Below are 14,940 nucleotides of genomic sequence, written 5' to 3'. Positions count from 1 at the left end.
TTTTCCAAATGTTCATTTGGGCAACAAAACATAAAGTACTTGGGCCATATTATTACACTGGGGTTATGGCTGATCCTGCTAAAATTTCAGGTATGGTGGATTGGCCTACTCCTACAAACATTAAAGCACTGAGAGGATTTTTGGGTCTCACAGGGTACTATAGGAAATTTGTCAAGAATTATGGTATCATCAGCATGCCATTGACTGAGTTATTAAAGAAGGATGCATTTATGTGGCCACCTGCTGCCACTACTGCATTCAATGCTCTCAAGACTGACACGACAACAACTCTTGTGCTGGCCTTGCCTGATTTCAACAAACAATTAACCTTGGAAACTGATGCTTGTGACTCAGGAATTGGAGTTGTGTTGATGCAGGAGAATAGAGCCATTGCATTCTACAGCAAACCTTTGGGACCTAGAGTTGTTGCCTTGCCTACCTATGAGAAGGAACTTTTGGCAATTGTGCAAGCTGTCACCAGAAGGAAACAATACTTATAAGGTCAAAATTTCATTATAAAAACTGACCATCAGAGTATACATTACTTCTTAGAGCAGAAGATTTCTACTGTTTTACAACAAAAGTGGCTCATGAAGCTTCTTGGTTTTGACTATGCAATCCTCTACAAGTAAGGCTCAGACAACAAAGTTGCAGATACATTGTCTAGAAGACCTCATGACTCTGCACACTGTAACTCCACTACTTCTTCACAACCTACATGGGCTCAAGACATCATTGCTAGTTATATTACAGACCCCAAGGTACAACATCTCATCACAGTACTCTCCCTCACACCAGATGCACCTACCAAGTACTCTTACACTGATGGCCTATTGAGATACAAGGGTAGAATATACGTGGGCATGTCTGCTAACACAAGAACCAATATTCTGGAGTCTCTTCACTCCTCTGATGTTGGGGGTCATTCTGGAATGCAAGCAACATACAATAGAGCTAAAGCTTAATTCTTCTAGCCTGCAATGAAGAAGGATATTTTGCTATATGTTTCCACATGTGATGTCTGCCAAAGAAACAAAGTGGAGCATCAATTTGCAGCTGGTTTACTTCAGCCCTTACCAATTCATGATCATCCTTGCAGCACATATTCATGGACTTCATGAAGGATTTTCAATGAGTGAAAGAAAATCTGTCATTTTGGTGGTGGTAGACAGACTTACCAAGTACAGCCATTTCACTGGCCTTCATCATCCTTACACAGCTTCCTCTGTTGCTAGAAAGTTTATTGCCAATGTATTCAAGCTTCATGGTCTTCCTGCATCAATTACTTCTGACAGGGACAAGATTTTCACATGTCACTTTTGGCAAGACCTGTTCAAAGCTCTAGGAACTCAGCCGCACCTCAGCACTGCCTACCACCCATAAAATGATGGGCAGACCGAGGGAGTAAATGCTTGTCTAGAAAACTACTTAAGATGTATGTGCAGTCACCAACCCAAGAAATGGCACATGTGGCTTCCATTAGCAGAGTGGTGGTACAACAACAATTATCACACTGGATTGGAGATGAACCCCTTTCAAGCTCTATATGGTTACATTCCTCCTCACCTGGCTTTTCCATCTGCTACTACTACTTCAGTCACTGAGGTTGCTGCTTACATAAAACAGAGGGATGCCATGATTTCTCTCTTAAAGTACAACCTCCACCAAGCACAAGAAAGAATGAAATTTTTTGCTGATCAAAAGAGGACTGTGAGGGTGTTTGAGGTGGGTGACAAGGTTTACCCGAGGCTACAACCCTACCGACAAGCATCTGTGGCACTCAGAAGAAACCTCAAGTTGACAGCTAATTTTTATGGCCCATTCACTATTCTGCAGAAGATAGGAGTTGTTGCTTACAAGTTGGACTTACCTCCAGAGGCTAGGATTCACCCTATTTTCCATGTCTCACAACTCAAAAAGCAGATTGGTACCTCCATTACTCCTTCTCCAACATTGCCAGCACTTGATATAGATGGCCAGATTTTAGTCATTCCTGCTGCTGCTCTGGATTCTAGATTTGTCATCAGAGGGGGAGTCTTTGTACCTCAACTACTGATTAGATGGACCAATGCTTCTGCAGCCGATGCTACCTGGGAGGACACCAAGCACATAGCTCATCATTTTCCCAAATTTAATCCTTGAGGACAAGGATTTGCTGATGGGGAGGGTATTTGTCATGTGCCTGTCTTATAACTTGCCTAAGTGGCTGCCCTCATCTGTTTACTGGGTGCCTTAATAACTGTCTCTTAGTAGTTGATAGCTAGTGTCGGCCAACCGATGCTAGGGAGACAGGTGTGTGGACTGTATTCGTCCTTAGCTTAGGCTTCTTTTCTTCTTCTGTTTTCATTTAAGCTGTAAGAACATCCCATTTTTGGGAACATTTATGAATTATTGAAGTGTTAATGGCTGCTTAGGCAGAGACTACTGGTTTTTCCGTTCAATTTCCGATTGATTTACCCTTAATCATTCTAGTACAGTACACTTTGTTGGCTCAACAATAGTTATCCGAAGTTAGCCATATGAACACTTTCGTATCAACCTCATTCATCTTAACCATAACTAGTTCAAATGACTCAAATGAAACTAGTTCTAGAGTTGTTCGATTGTTTATATTCTCTTAGAAGTATACAAGACGCAATTTAAGCAAAATCGATTTTGATTCACTCGAATCAAGTCATAAACATTATAGCCACGATTTGCAAAAGATTGCATTCCTTATTATATAAATGTATTAGTTCATGAAAAAAATCGATTTTAGAACATTATCCACTCAAGTATGTAAACGGGTACGCATACCTTAGTGGTCGGACTAAGTTTGGGTTCGCCAGTATGCGGACGGGTACGCATACCACCAAACTCTGCAAAAATTCCGACATGAACCTCACGCCAGTACGCATACCGGTATGCGTACAAGGCTCCCAGACTTTCACTAAACCAACCATTCGCACATGGGTATGCACACCATGGTTTCCGGACTTGGACTACGTATATGAAAGTACACATACTATGCTTATATCCAATTGTTCTAAACATCATTTCAACCATTGAAACATTCTTGGAAGACGACAATAGCTGTCTCACACAAACTATTAGCTTCAAAGGAACTTTCAAGTGATTGAATGATCAATACGAAACATTCCGAGTCTACATCAAATAAGTGTCTCACACAAATCATGTAAGATGTTACAAGGCGATTTTCACATGATCATCTTTTGACTTTCGTCAAGAATATAAGATGAACTTGGTTAAAGCGAAAGCTTACCAACACATATTTCGAGAAATATATAGGCGAGTTAAACTCAGCTCAAAATATCAAATGTGCATAATTGAAGTTTATATAGCTATACGACTTTTGTCTCAAATAGGAGATAGAGTAGATAGACTTTTGAGTGATAGATGAGTTCAAGTATCCACATACCTTTTGTTGATGAAGTTCCATAAGCTCCCCTTAGTAGTTCTTCGTCTTCAATCGATGAATGCCGTGAAATCTAATGCCGAACTACACTTTTTATCCTAATCCGAGGCTTAGTTATAAGTAGACTAGAAATCAAGACTATAGTTTTGGCAACTAAATTTGAAAAACAAGCTTGAGATAACAAAGCTTGCGAGTTCGACCGAGCAGTGCTCTAACACTATGTATCACGTACGGGTGGTTGTTGCCTCCTATAAAGTTTTGCAAATCTTCATTAGTTGTTATTAAATTCCTTTGTTTTTGAGAAAAAACCCAACATTAGCCCCTTTAAAATAAAATCTAAATATATTAAGGATGGATTAGAAATATTTTCCGAAGTTTGTTAAACTTAAATCTTACCGAATACGTGGGGTGTAGGATTACTCCTCTTGTTACCATTTACCACTTTTGACTTTTTTACCCTAAAAACGTATTGTAATTGTTGCTTATTAAACACGTGTATCTTTTTATAATCTTTAGAGATTTTCCGATCTGGTATTTAACTTTTATAAGTTTTACGGAGAAGAATACGGAGAAATAAAGTAAACAATATACTAAAATATAACTTCTTACCTCTGCAATTTTTTCATCTCCAGGCGATACGAAAGTGAATAAGTGACTGTATTGAAGGTATCTTTTTATTTTCTTATCAATTTGGTTTTTAAATAATTGAATAGAATGTAAATTTCAAATTTTGGACTAGAGTTCTTTTCTTACATAATTAACATGTAGGGTTGTTTGAATTTGGTTTTCAGATGATTCATGATTGAATGCAAATTTCAAATAGTGGACTTGACTTTTCCCTTTCATATTTAAAAGCTAGTTTTTTATTTTTTATTTTTTTAAAGTATTAAAATTTAAAGTTGTTTGTTTTTTAATTATAGTTGATTGATTCTTTATTCGTTAATTACTATATGAATTTCTTTAAATTATAAATATTATTATTGTTTAACATTGTACAAGAACTAATCTAACTCATTACATGTGCAAAAAGAAAATTGTTGCACATATGTACGGGGATAAAGATGAAAGTGGATCTAAAAAGGAAAGCATCTATATGCCTGTCTCGTAACTTTTTTTTATTTTTTTTTTGGATTTTTTTTTTGTTCATATGTATAAATAGGCTAATGGAGCATAGTTATTATCATTTACTATAGACAAATGATCCGTCGTGGCTATACTAAACTAATGTCAATTGGAACTTTTTTTCTTTTGTAGTTAAAGAAAAAGGGTACTCAAAACGCTACATTATTTAATTTATTTCAAGAGGATATATCCACCAATGACTCTCAAACTGCAAGGTTATCATTTACAATAAGAAGTACTGAGGTTCCAAATGTTAACGACCAAACGACAACTTCGCCAATAAGAAGTACTGAGATTCCAAGCATCGGGGTTCCAAGTATCGAAATTTCAATTGTAACCAAGCGTCAAATTATCCAAGAAGAATTATCAATATTATTAGTTATTTGCAACGTGATCCAGGATTACGTCCTCAAATATAGGAAAATGATGTTAATCAACGAGAATATATTGCACCCGGTCCATATCAACCTAAGTTGTCGTCGTACTCACTATCTGGAGAACCCGGTAACCAATGTCCTTTTTTATATTCATGGTTTAGTTTATTTCCGTCATGGTAAGAATACTCTCTACGCAAGGGTGCAACTTTTTGTCTACCTTGCTATCTACTAAACCTTCAAACAATTCTTTTGAAGAATGCTTTTACTGTAAATGGGTTCAAAAACTGGAAGAAAGTTAATGATGGAGATGGATGCAAATTCTTGAAACATATGAGCAGCAAAGTTCATGGGGATGCTGTTAGAGCATAACTCGGGTTGAACTTACCAAGCGTTGGTATGTCAAGCTTGGTTGTCATATTTTAGTGTGTCAAAACTCATCTAAAGTCGCTTGATTAAATACTAGAGTCAACTTCGTTTAGGTTAGACTAGAAAGTCTAGAAATGTTGAGACATACAAGTATTACTCCGAAGACCTGAAGAATGTGAAGAAGTGGGAACTACAACGACGACATCATCCTTCCACTTGAGGTTAATAATATTGACTTGAACTGTTTCATTCCTAACGTATCTTTCAAGTCGTGCTATATTGAAAACATAATTATGCATATGTATATATTGTACATATTGTATAATACTCTAGTGATGTGACATGATCATAATAGTATGATCATAGTATTAGGGAATTAGACTACGAAGTATAACACTTATCTTTTGAACTTTGTAGATATGATATCGACATAATCTTATATATATTGTTATGATTATGTGATTGGGTTATGGTGAAGATTTTATCCTAGGAAACAATATATTACATTTGTTTAAAGGAAGTACATTCATGAACTTGTTTCGTGAATCAAAAGGGAAATCATTAGGCTTATTGGTCCGGTTATTTATTGAAAATCTTTGGATGACCAATATGTGTGAGATAGTATAACCAATCGTAACTATGTTATGTATCTTGGTATAACTAATCACAATGCCTGACTTATGATTTGGTATGACTAGTTTTTGTTAATTAGTGTAACCGATCCTAAGTATTCACCATGTGTTGGTATGATCGATCCTTGTAATTGGTGTGACCGATCCTAATAATTGGTATGACCGAACATGAGTATGTGTAATCGATCCTTGTAATTGGTGTAACCGGTCTTGGTAACTGGTGTGACCTATCACAGGCATTTCCATATTGAGGTATAGTGATTTGTAGAACCGATTGAACCCATGTATGTGATTTGGTATTTGATCAATCACATAGTTGTCTTGGAATACAGGGAAACCAATTATAAACTTGTTTGGAAGTGTGGTATGGCCGATTCCAAGAATGTAAATCCATGTGAATATGAAATAAGGATTTACAGTGAAAATATGTCAACATACTTTGAACACGAGCAGTAACTCTTATCATTTATTGTTCAAAGATATTCCTTAGTACTCAAGGAGATCTTGTGCTGAAATAAATTGAGAATCTTTTAATTTAGGTTTTTGGTTTTATATGCTTTAATTACCAGCAATTAAATGCATATCTCTAGAGAACAAAAATTAGTAATGTGCATTTACTAATTAAAGATTTTCTATTGAGAGATTTCGGAAATATTGGACAAGATTTTATTGGAATTATGAAAACCGAATCTTGTTATTCATCGCATATCTTGAGAATACTTTTGGTTTTTAAAATTCCTTGATGTTCAAACATCCTTGATCTATAAAAACCTAATTTTGCATTTCTATCAAACTATCCTAAGAGCCAGGCAAACTTCATTTCTTATTGTTTCTGGTGGAGCCGTCTATTCGGATAGGAAAGTATCCTAATTAGGTGAAATCTCTTACGACCGCTCGTTTAAAGACTTCTGTAGGATCGAGAAGCTCTACGAGTACTGTTGGTGGGAAACTAGATAATTGCAGTGTTATTAGTTTTCGATGATTTGATTGACTAACGCTTGTTGAAACTCTGATTGCACCTGGTTTGTTTATTCTTGAGAATCTTCTCTTCTGATATTAGATTCACTCAAACTAGATCGAAGTATGACTGGATCTTTAGAACTGTTGTTAGATCTAAAGACATCTTGTGATAATCCATTGTTAACAGACTCCGTTCTGTGCGTGATTTATCATAAGAGATTTAAGTGGTGTTGTGCAGGTTATTGAAGATTAAAGAACATTTGAAGATGAAGAAGATTTCTTATTGGTTTTTCGTATCTTGTTGTGTGTACAAACCTTGATCGTCTGGGATCCAACTAGAATCATATTTTTCGATTGATTAGTTGCATGAGATCGACATCACTTTAGAGTTTCTCTTTGATATCTGTACTGATTGATTGCAAATCCAGACTTGACTATTTCGATAGTTGAAGTTAGATTGATCTAACCAGGCAAAGGAGTTTATTAGATTAAACGGAAGAGCCTTTGCGTAGGACTTAAGATATCTTTATATTGAAAAGAATCTAAGAAGTTGTTACCAAACAGATTTGTTGTTCCTTTGCTGTTTGGAATACAATCCAAAGGAACTGTACCAGTGCGTGACTCTTGAAGCCGGAAGCGCAGGGATACTGAGGGAACTAAGTAGCCAGGGGTAGTCTGCTTGGTCTCACTTATACGAAGTTGGTTTAGATTTTGTATAACGACTTAATTCTGAGAGTATTCAATTCTGGACTAGGTCCCGGGGTTTTTCTGTATTTGCAGTTTCCTCGTTAACAAAATCTGGCTGTGTCTTTTACTTTGATTTTCGCATTATAATAATTATTATAATAAAGTAAAATACACAAACGTTAACTCTGTCATACTTGATAGTGATCTTATAGAGTTTCGTTATTACCGAACCTATCATCAAATATCACACTTTGATTGTTGTATTGTCTCGATCTTGTATCCATTGATGATCACACAAAGTGTGAATATCGAAGTTGTTGTATTGTCTCGACTTTGTCCATAGACGATCACACCTGGTAATAGGACTTATAGGTTGAAACAAAAAGATTGTGGTGTATTTTGGTACCCTCGTCTTTTCTGATGCAGTGAAAGCATTGGAGGACTTGAAAAATCATTCTCAACATATAGAAAGAGTAATCCACAGTTATACTTCGCAACAAATTACTGAAAATAGGTTGAGACTCAAAACCTCAATTGATGCAGTTCGATGGCGTACATTTTAAGGTGAAAGTACAATTGGAATTAGTTGCTGTAGCAAAAGATGTTATTTACCGATTGATCAATTTTTTATTAAGCTAAATATGGTTATCAATATTGTTGGTAGTTCTTGTAAGAGCATCGATGAATTGATGATAGCTCAATCTGCTATATTGAATTTTTGATATTTATTGATGAGATTGAAACTGGAAATGGGTTTAAATCAAGTAAGTAATTTATAGCGGCTTGTAGAAACTCGTTGGAGTTCTCATTTTAGATCTGTTTCTAGCTTGATTGATATGTTTAATGCAACAAGTGAAGTTTTGCTTAACGTAGTTAAAGATGGTACTAAAGCCTCACAAGGATAATAACATATGGGGCTTATAAAAATATGACTACTTTTGATTTTGTTTTTATCTTGCATATCATGAAGAAAAGCATGGCTATCACTAACATCATCTCGCAGGCTTTATAAAACCAATCTCAAGATATTGGAAATGTCGTGGAACTTGTTTCGTCAACTAAAACGTTGCTTCAAAAGTTGAGAGATGATGGAGTTGATGATTTAATTACCGAGGTAAGTGCATTTTGTAAGGCAATAGATATAAATATTCCTGATTTGAATGCTAATTATGTTCCATTAGTAAAAGGAGTAAAATCTCGTCACCATTCAAGTAATTTTACAATTATGCAACACTACAATATGGATATCTTTTATGCTGCCATAGATGCTCAATTACAAGAACTAAGTAGCAGGTTCAACGAACATGCGATGGAGTTACTTAATCTTAGATCAGCTTTGGATCCTTGTGAATGGAAAAATTCATTCAAAATTGAAGATATTTGCAAGTTAGTTGATAAGTTTTATCCGAAGGAATTCACCGAACAAGAGAAGTTACACTTGAGGATACACCTTGAACATTATGAACGTAGTGTTGTTTCTTCTAAATATTTCAAAAAACTGAAGAATATATCTAGTTTATGTGAATAGTTGGTAAAGAATGGAAAGTCAATTATGTATTTCTTGTACACCGAGTGACTGCACTTATGCTTACCCTATCAGTTTTTACTGCAATAGCTGAGTGAATGTTTTTTGTGATGAAAATTATTAAAATTAGACTATGCAACAAAATGGGTGATGAATATTGAAAGAAAAATGGCTAGGAAGTTAAGCATGAATTCAATTATCGATGATTTTCGAGACTTAGAAGAACGTCGTGTAACGTTTTGATCATTATAAGTTAAATAATTTTGGTTCGTGTTAAAAAAAATAGCTAATTAGATTTGGTTTATCTTTTGTTGTAATGGTTCGTGTTTAGAAGATTTTTATTTTTAGCCTCCCTTGTGAAAATTCCTGGCTCCGTCTCTGCAATCACTGCAATACCCGCTCAAGCCCAATATTAAAGGTTTCTGCTAGGTACATTTAACAAGAAAAGTTATAAAAAACTAGAAAATTTACAAAGTTAAGAAATACAAGTCTTACTTTCTCCATTGCAATGCACTTACTGCATGCATACAGGGGAACCCCCCTCAATTGCCACTGCAGACAAGAGCGAGTCTTGGCAAGGATGTTCACTGTGAACACATAGTTCTTTGGACCAGTAAATATATATATGTATCTCCAACCACACAAGATTCAACACCATAATAAGTCATAAATCATATATCCGCCACTAAGTTAGCATACATTATACATATCATGATTATTGGTTTATTCCTCAACTTTGTGATCATATTATTAAAATACTTTAAAAAGTTATCGTTCATATGTTCACAACAATGAATGACGTTAAAAAGGCCCTGGACCATGTAGTAGGATCTTTTTCATAAGATAACCACCAACTGCAGCATTCTCTTTCACAATATTGTCCAAATGTTCTTACACAACAAATAAAGCATAACAACTATCAAACAGTGTATACAACCAACAACTAGTTTAACTTCAGTATGTAACAAAATTAACAACAAAGCTGAAAACACCTTTCTTTGTATGCTTTTGTTGCATTCCAAAAATAAGAATATAACTCATGACCCTTGTAATACTTCTTGAAATTTTTGTATGAATGTCTGCATTCATTTTAACATAATGTAATTAAAGTAAGGCCTTAAAGTAATGTTGGGAAAACCAAAAGAAGAAAATTTACAGAGTTAAGAAATTTACCTCAAACAATATTTGTGTTGATGGCCAGGAAAGATTCTAGCAAAAACTTCCAATAACCCTTTATGTCTATCTTAAATGAAAGTCACTTTCACTGGATGTGGTAATATGCCAACCATCAAATGTTCCAAAAAAAAATCCCCCAAATTCTCATCTGTTTCACTTTTGCATACTATAATTCCCAATATTACTAACCTCCCCAGACTCTCTTGTTAGATGGCCCTCATTGAAGGTCCAAATGAGATCGTCATATTTTCAAATGTGTTGTCCCTTGTATCAAATGTGAACTTAGCAACATAGCGTTTACTACACTTAGTAAACATCTTACAAAAGGCTGGTACTTAATTGCAGCTCTCTTTATAATTCCCGTAAAACGAATCTGAAACTAGATTTTTAGCCTTCCATGCATACTGATATGGTATATTGACTTTATTTTCAGCTAAGAAGTCATCCTTGATTTTACGAGGGTCTGGAATAAAAATTTTAGGCTTATCTTTAACTTATCAAGCACACAATCCTCTAGAAAATGAGGATCAACATATTTATTTCTATTTTTGTGATCCCCTATACACTTGTGTTCCAAATCCATTTTTCTAAGAATAAAAGTCTTCTCACCCTCCTTCTTGCTAGCATACACGGACCATTTACAGTCGTTTTTTTTTAATACACACTCAACCTTAATTCTCCAGGGAGCACTCCTACTCAATTTATATTGACACTTATGGGTACCCCAATGACCTCTAAGATGTTTCTTAAATGACTCTTTGCTTGAAAATCTAGTTTTTACCTCCATCTTGGTAAGATCAACTAGGGTAAATACCTCACTTTTAGGGAAAAGATCTACTTCATGTTCATCCTTCAAGTACTCACCTTAATCATCTTCAAATTGATCCATGTATGCAGGTTTTTCATCCACATCCTTATATGCACATTCAAGATTATCATTAATTAGTACCACATGATAACCCTGAATAAGCAACAAGTCAATATTGAAACTAAATGAAATAAGTTGGAAATGAAATATACCTTCTTCTTTGTCTTTTTCTTCCTTTTCTTTTTCTTTGTCTTCTTCTTCCTCTTCATCATCAGACCCATACTCATTGTCTTCATAACTGTCAAATATTAGAGGAGATTTTGGATCCTCAATTAGGTGATATTCATTTATATTGAGGATCTCTAACTAAACATTCTCTACATCTTCAACAACTTAACTTTTTCTGTAGTTTTGACCCAATAAGCGACATCGGATATGTCATCATCAAGGTCAGTAGCTTAATTGGGATAGTTTTGACTAACTGCTACTAGCCTGACAATGTTGGGAATCATGTACCTCTTCATCTAGTTTTAATAAATCACTGAAATTCAGCTTTTTTGATGCACCTTGTGGTGATTTCTCCACATTTTATAGCCTTGGGGATCTTCTAGGTGTAGGTTTCTTATAAACTGTCTTCTTTATTGTATTTTTTGGAGTCCCCAACAGTGACTCCTTTATCCTCATCCACAAACATATATACCCCTCATCATTCACATGAGAATCCTCCCAAAATTATCAAAATCGTCATTGTTTATTAATGAATCTGGTATACATGGATCCTTAAACCAAAATAAAGAAATCTTCTCTTTAACTTCCAAAAACAAACTCACATACGCCATATACTCAAGTCTTTTTCATCTCGATAGAAATCAGTGAATACCATAGTCTCATTCCTTGGCTCCACATATACACTAATGACGCAAATGAACAATTCAGATAAACCCTAAATGAATAATAATTCATAAAAGAAAAACACTCAATCGTGAAAATTATACCCTAATTAAACAAAGCATCTGAATTTCAAATAAGCCGTAATTACAAAAGGGGAGAAGAAAAAAACCCTAGAAATACAAATCAATCAATTAATTAACTATCAAAACATGGATTTTCATCACACACTAAATTACAGGATGCGTTAATCTAACCTGGATTGAGAGTATTTCATCCCTGATTGGTACCTCATCTTCACAACATCAAAACCGTCTCTAAAACCCTAAATATTCAGAACTTATTTTCACTAACATCTACGTCTTGAAGAATAACGATTTATTCTCTAATAATCAGTTGCCCTAATCAGTATAGTATGCAATAATTAGTTCAATTTGTAACCCTAGATTCGACAGAAAATAAAGAAGGAGAAAGAACGAAGAAAAAATTTGAGAGAGAGAAAGAGACTGAAATAAATAAGATGAGATAACACCCACCCGTCTCTTATTTGGGTAAGGTTGTGGTGGTAATTTCATAAGAAGATTTTGACTTTTTTAGCGCCTCCGACCAAACTGGTGGATCCAGGTTTTATATATAACAGAATGACCATTTTATAAAAGGATTAACTGTTTTTGCCGGTTTATTAATTAGGTTTGCGGAAGTTGGTCATCTTCATTTTTTTTGTATCAATCAATATTTTCCCTTCAGTAAACACTGTTTTTTATTCTCAGCACTATTATAACTGATCATAACATTGTTACGGTCTAACTTATTATTTTCATTGCATTTAATTAGTCTATTATTCTAACACCTTATTAAAGATTGTATGACTAGAAATCTATCAACGTGTGCTTGATCAAAGATTGAATAGAACTTTGATAGATTTGATACTTAAGAAAAGTATTTCTACTTGTGTCAAAGATTATAGGCCTATTAGTCTATGCAATTATGCTATGAAAATCGTAACCAAAATCCTCACTAATAGGATTAGGCATGTAATGAATAGAATTGTGTCAAAGAACCAACTTGCTTTTATTGAAGGCAGGTCCATATTTGACTCAACAGTTGTTTGCAATGAAATAATACACTCTCTCAAGGCTAAAAAAGGTACAAAGGGCTGGATGGCTCTTAAACTTGATTTTGATAAAGCTTATGATAGGGTTAGTTGGCCTTTTATTGGAAATATTTTGGAATGTGTTGGCTTTGCTTATAAGTTGGTAAACTGGATTATGACTTGTGTTAGCTCTGTTGCTTTTCAAGTTTTAATTAATGGAGCCCCGAGTGAAGAGTTTACCCCAAAAAATAGTATCCGTCAAGGAGACCCATTGTCACCTTACATTTTCATTATATGTCTAGAAGCTTTGTCGAGACCTTTACAATATGGTATTGACTCCAAAGTTTTGCAGGGTTTTACCAAAGCTAAGGGAGCTCCAATGATTACTCATTATCTTTATGCTAATGATAACATCATTAGCCTCAAGGTTAATTACAAGAATGCCTGTAATCTGAGACAGATTCTATACAAGTTTGCTCGCTGGTCAGGTCAGATGGTAAGTGATGCAAAGTCTACATTACTGACTTCTAGTAATTTGGGCAGGAGCTTCACAATGGGAATGGATAGGGCGCTAAGAGTTCAAGTTGATACTAATCCGGGTAAGTACTTAGGTACTCCTTTGCAATGAGAAAGAATTTATGAGAAAACTTATTTTGAGTTGCTAGAAAAACTTAGTAGTACAATGGCAGGGTGGAAATCTAAATCATTGAACATAGCTGGCAGGTCTATTCTTATTAAGATTGTTCTTAACCCCATATCTAATAATGTAATGTCTATGCTGAAATTACCTAAAGGATTAATCAATAAAATTGATAAATTTAGGAGAATTTTTTTGTGGGGAGGAGATAAAGATTCTAGGAAGATGAACAATGTTAATTGGCTTACTGTTTGTAGTCATGTGGTTAATAGTGGCCTAGGGTTAAGAGACATCGATCTAAACAACATTGCATTGCTTGCAAAGATGGCTTGGAGGATTAGTGAAGATCCTAATTCCGAAGTGGCTAGTTTTTAAAGGCAAAGTACTTTAGAGATGGTGATTTTTGGTCAAGTAGAACTAAATGTGGGTGTTCCATTAGTTGGAGAAGCTTAGTGAAAGGAAAAGAAATTATCAAAGGCAGTCTTAGGTGGTGCATAGGTGATGGGAGTAATGTGGAATTTTGGAATGATACTTGGATTAATGATATTTTGCTATTTTCTATTGCTAATATGAATGGTGTTAATATTCCTAGCCTTACTATCAAGGATGTCATTAACTCAGATACAAGACAATGGGATTCGGCTGCTGCCGATCAATTTATCTCTGATGAGGTAAATAAACATATTTATTTTATATCCATTCGGATGAGGGACGATAGGATAGATAATAGAATATGGGCTCATGAGAGAGATGATAAAGTGAGCATGAAAAAGGCTTATAATTTTATCATTTCCAGGAAAGCTGATACGAATAATACCAATGTCGATCGGAAATTTTTGTGGAGCATCAAATGCCCACAGAAAATCAAATTCTTTTTGTGGAAGTTGTGCCACTATAAACTGAATCTTAATGAGTCTCTTTATCGAAAAGGAATTTCTTCAACCCCTGGATGATCTTTATGTAATTGCGACTTTGAAACTGTTTATCATTTATTTTTTAATTGTTCTTCAGTTTCCCCAATTTGGAATAAGTTGCATGATTTGACAGGTTCGAGGATTGAGTTGGATGTGATGTCTCCTACTTACTTAAAACAGTTATGTTTTATGGATGTTTTTGTTGGTAGTTTTAGGTGGTGTTACATTATACCTCATGTATTTTGGAGTATATGGAATAGTAGGAATAAACTAATCCATGAAAAGAAAAGTTTTGTTGCTCTAAAGACTCTTGCTTTCGCCATTAGGAAAACAAGAGAAT

The sequence above is a fragment of the Papaver somniferum genome, chromosome 9 (genome assembly GCF_003573695.1).
Source record: "Papaver somniferum cultivar HN1 chromosome 9, ASM357369v1, whole genome shotgun sequence".
In the NCBI taxonomy this organism is placed as follows: domain Eukaryota; kingdom Viridiplantae; phylum Streptophyta; class Magnoliopsida; order Ranunculales; family Papaveraceae; genus Papaver; species Papaver somniferum.
The sequence above is the reverse complement of the archived record's forward strand: the minus strand, read 5'-3'. Positions refer to the sequence as shown.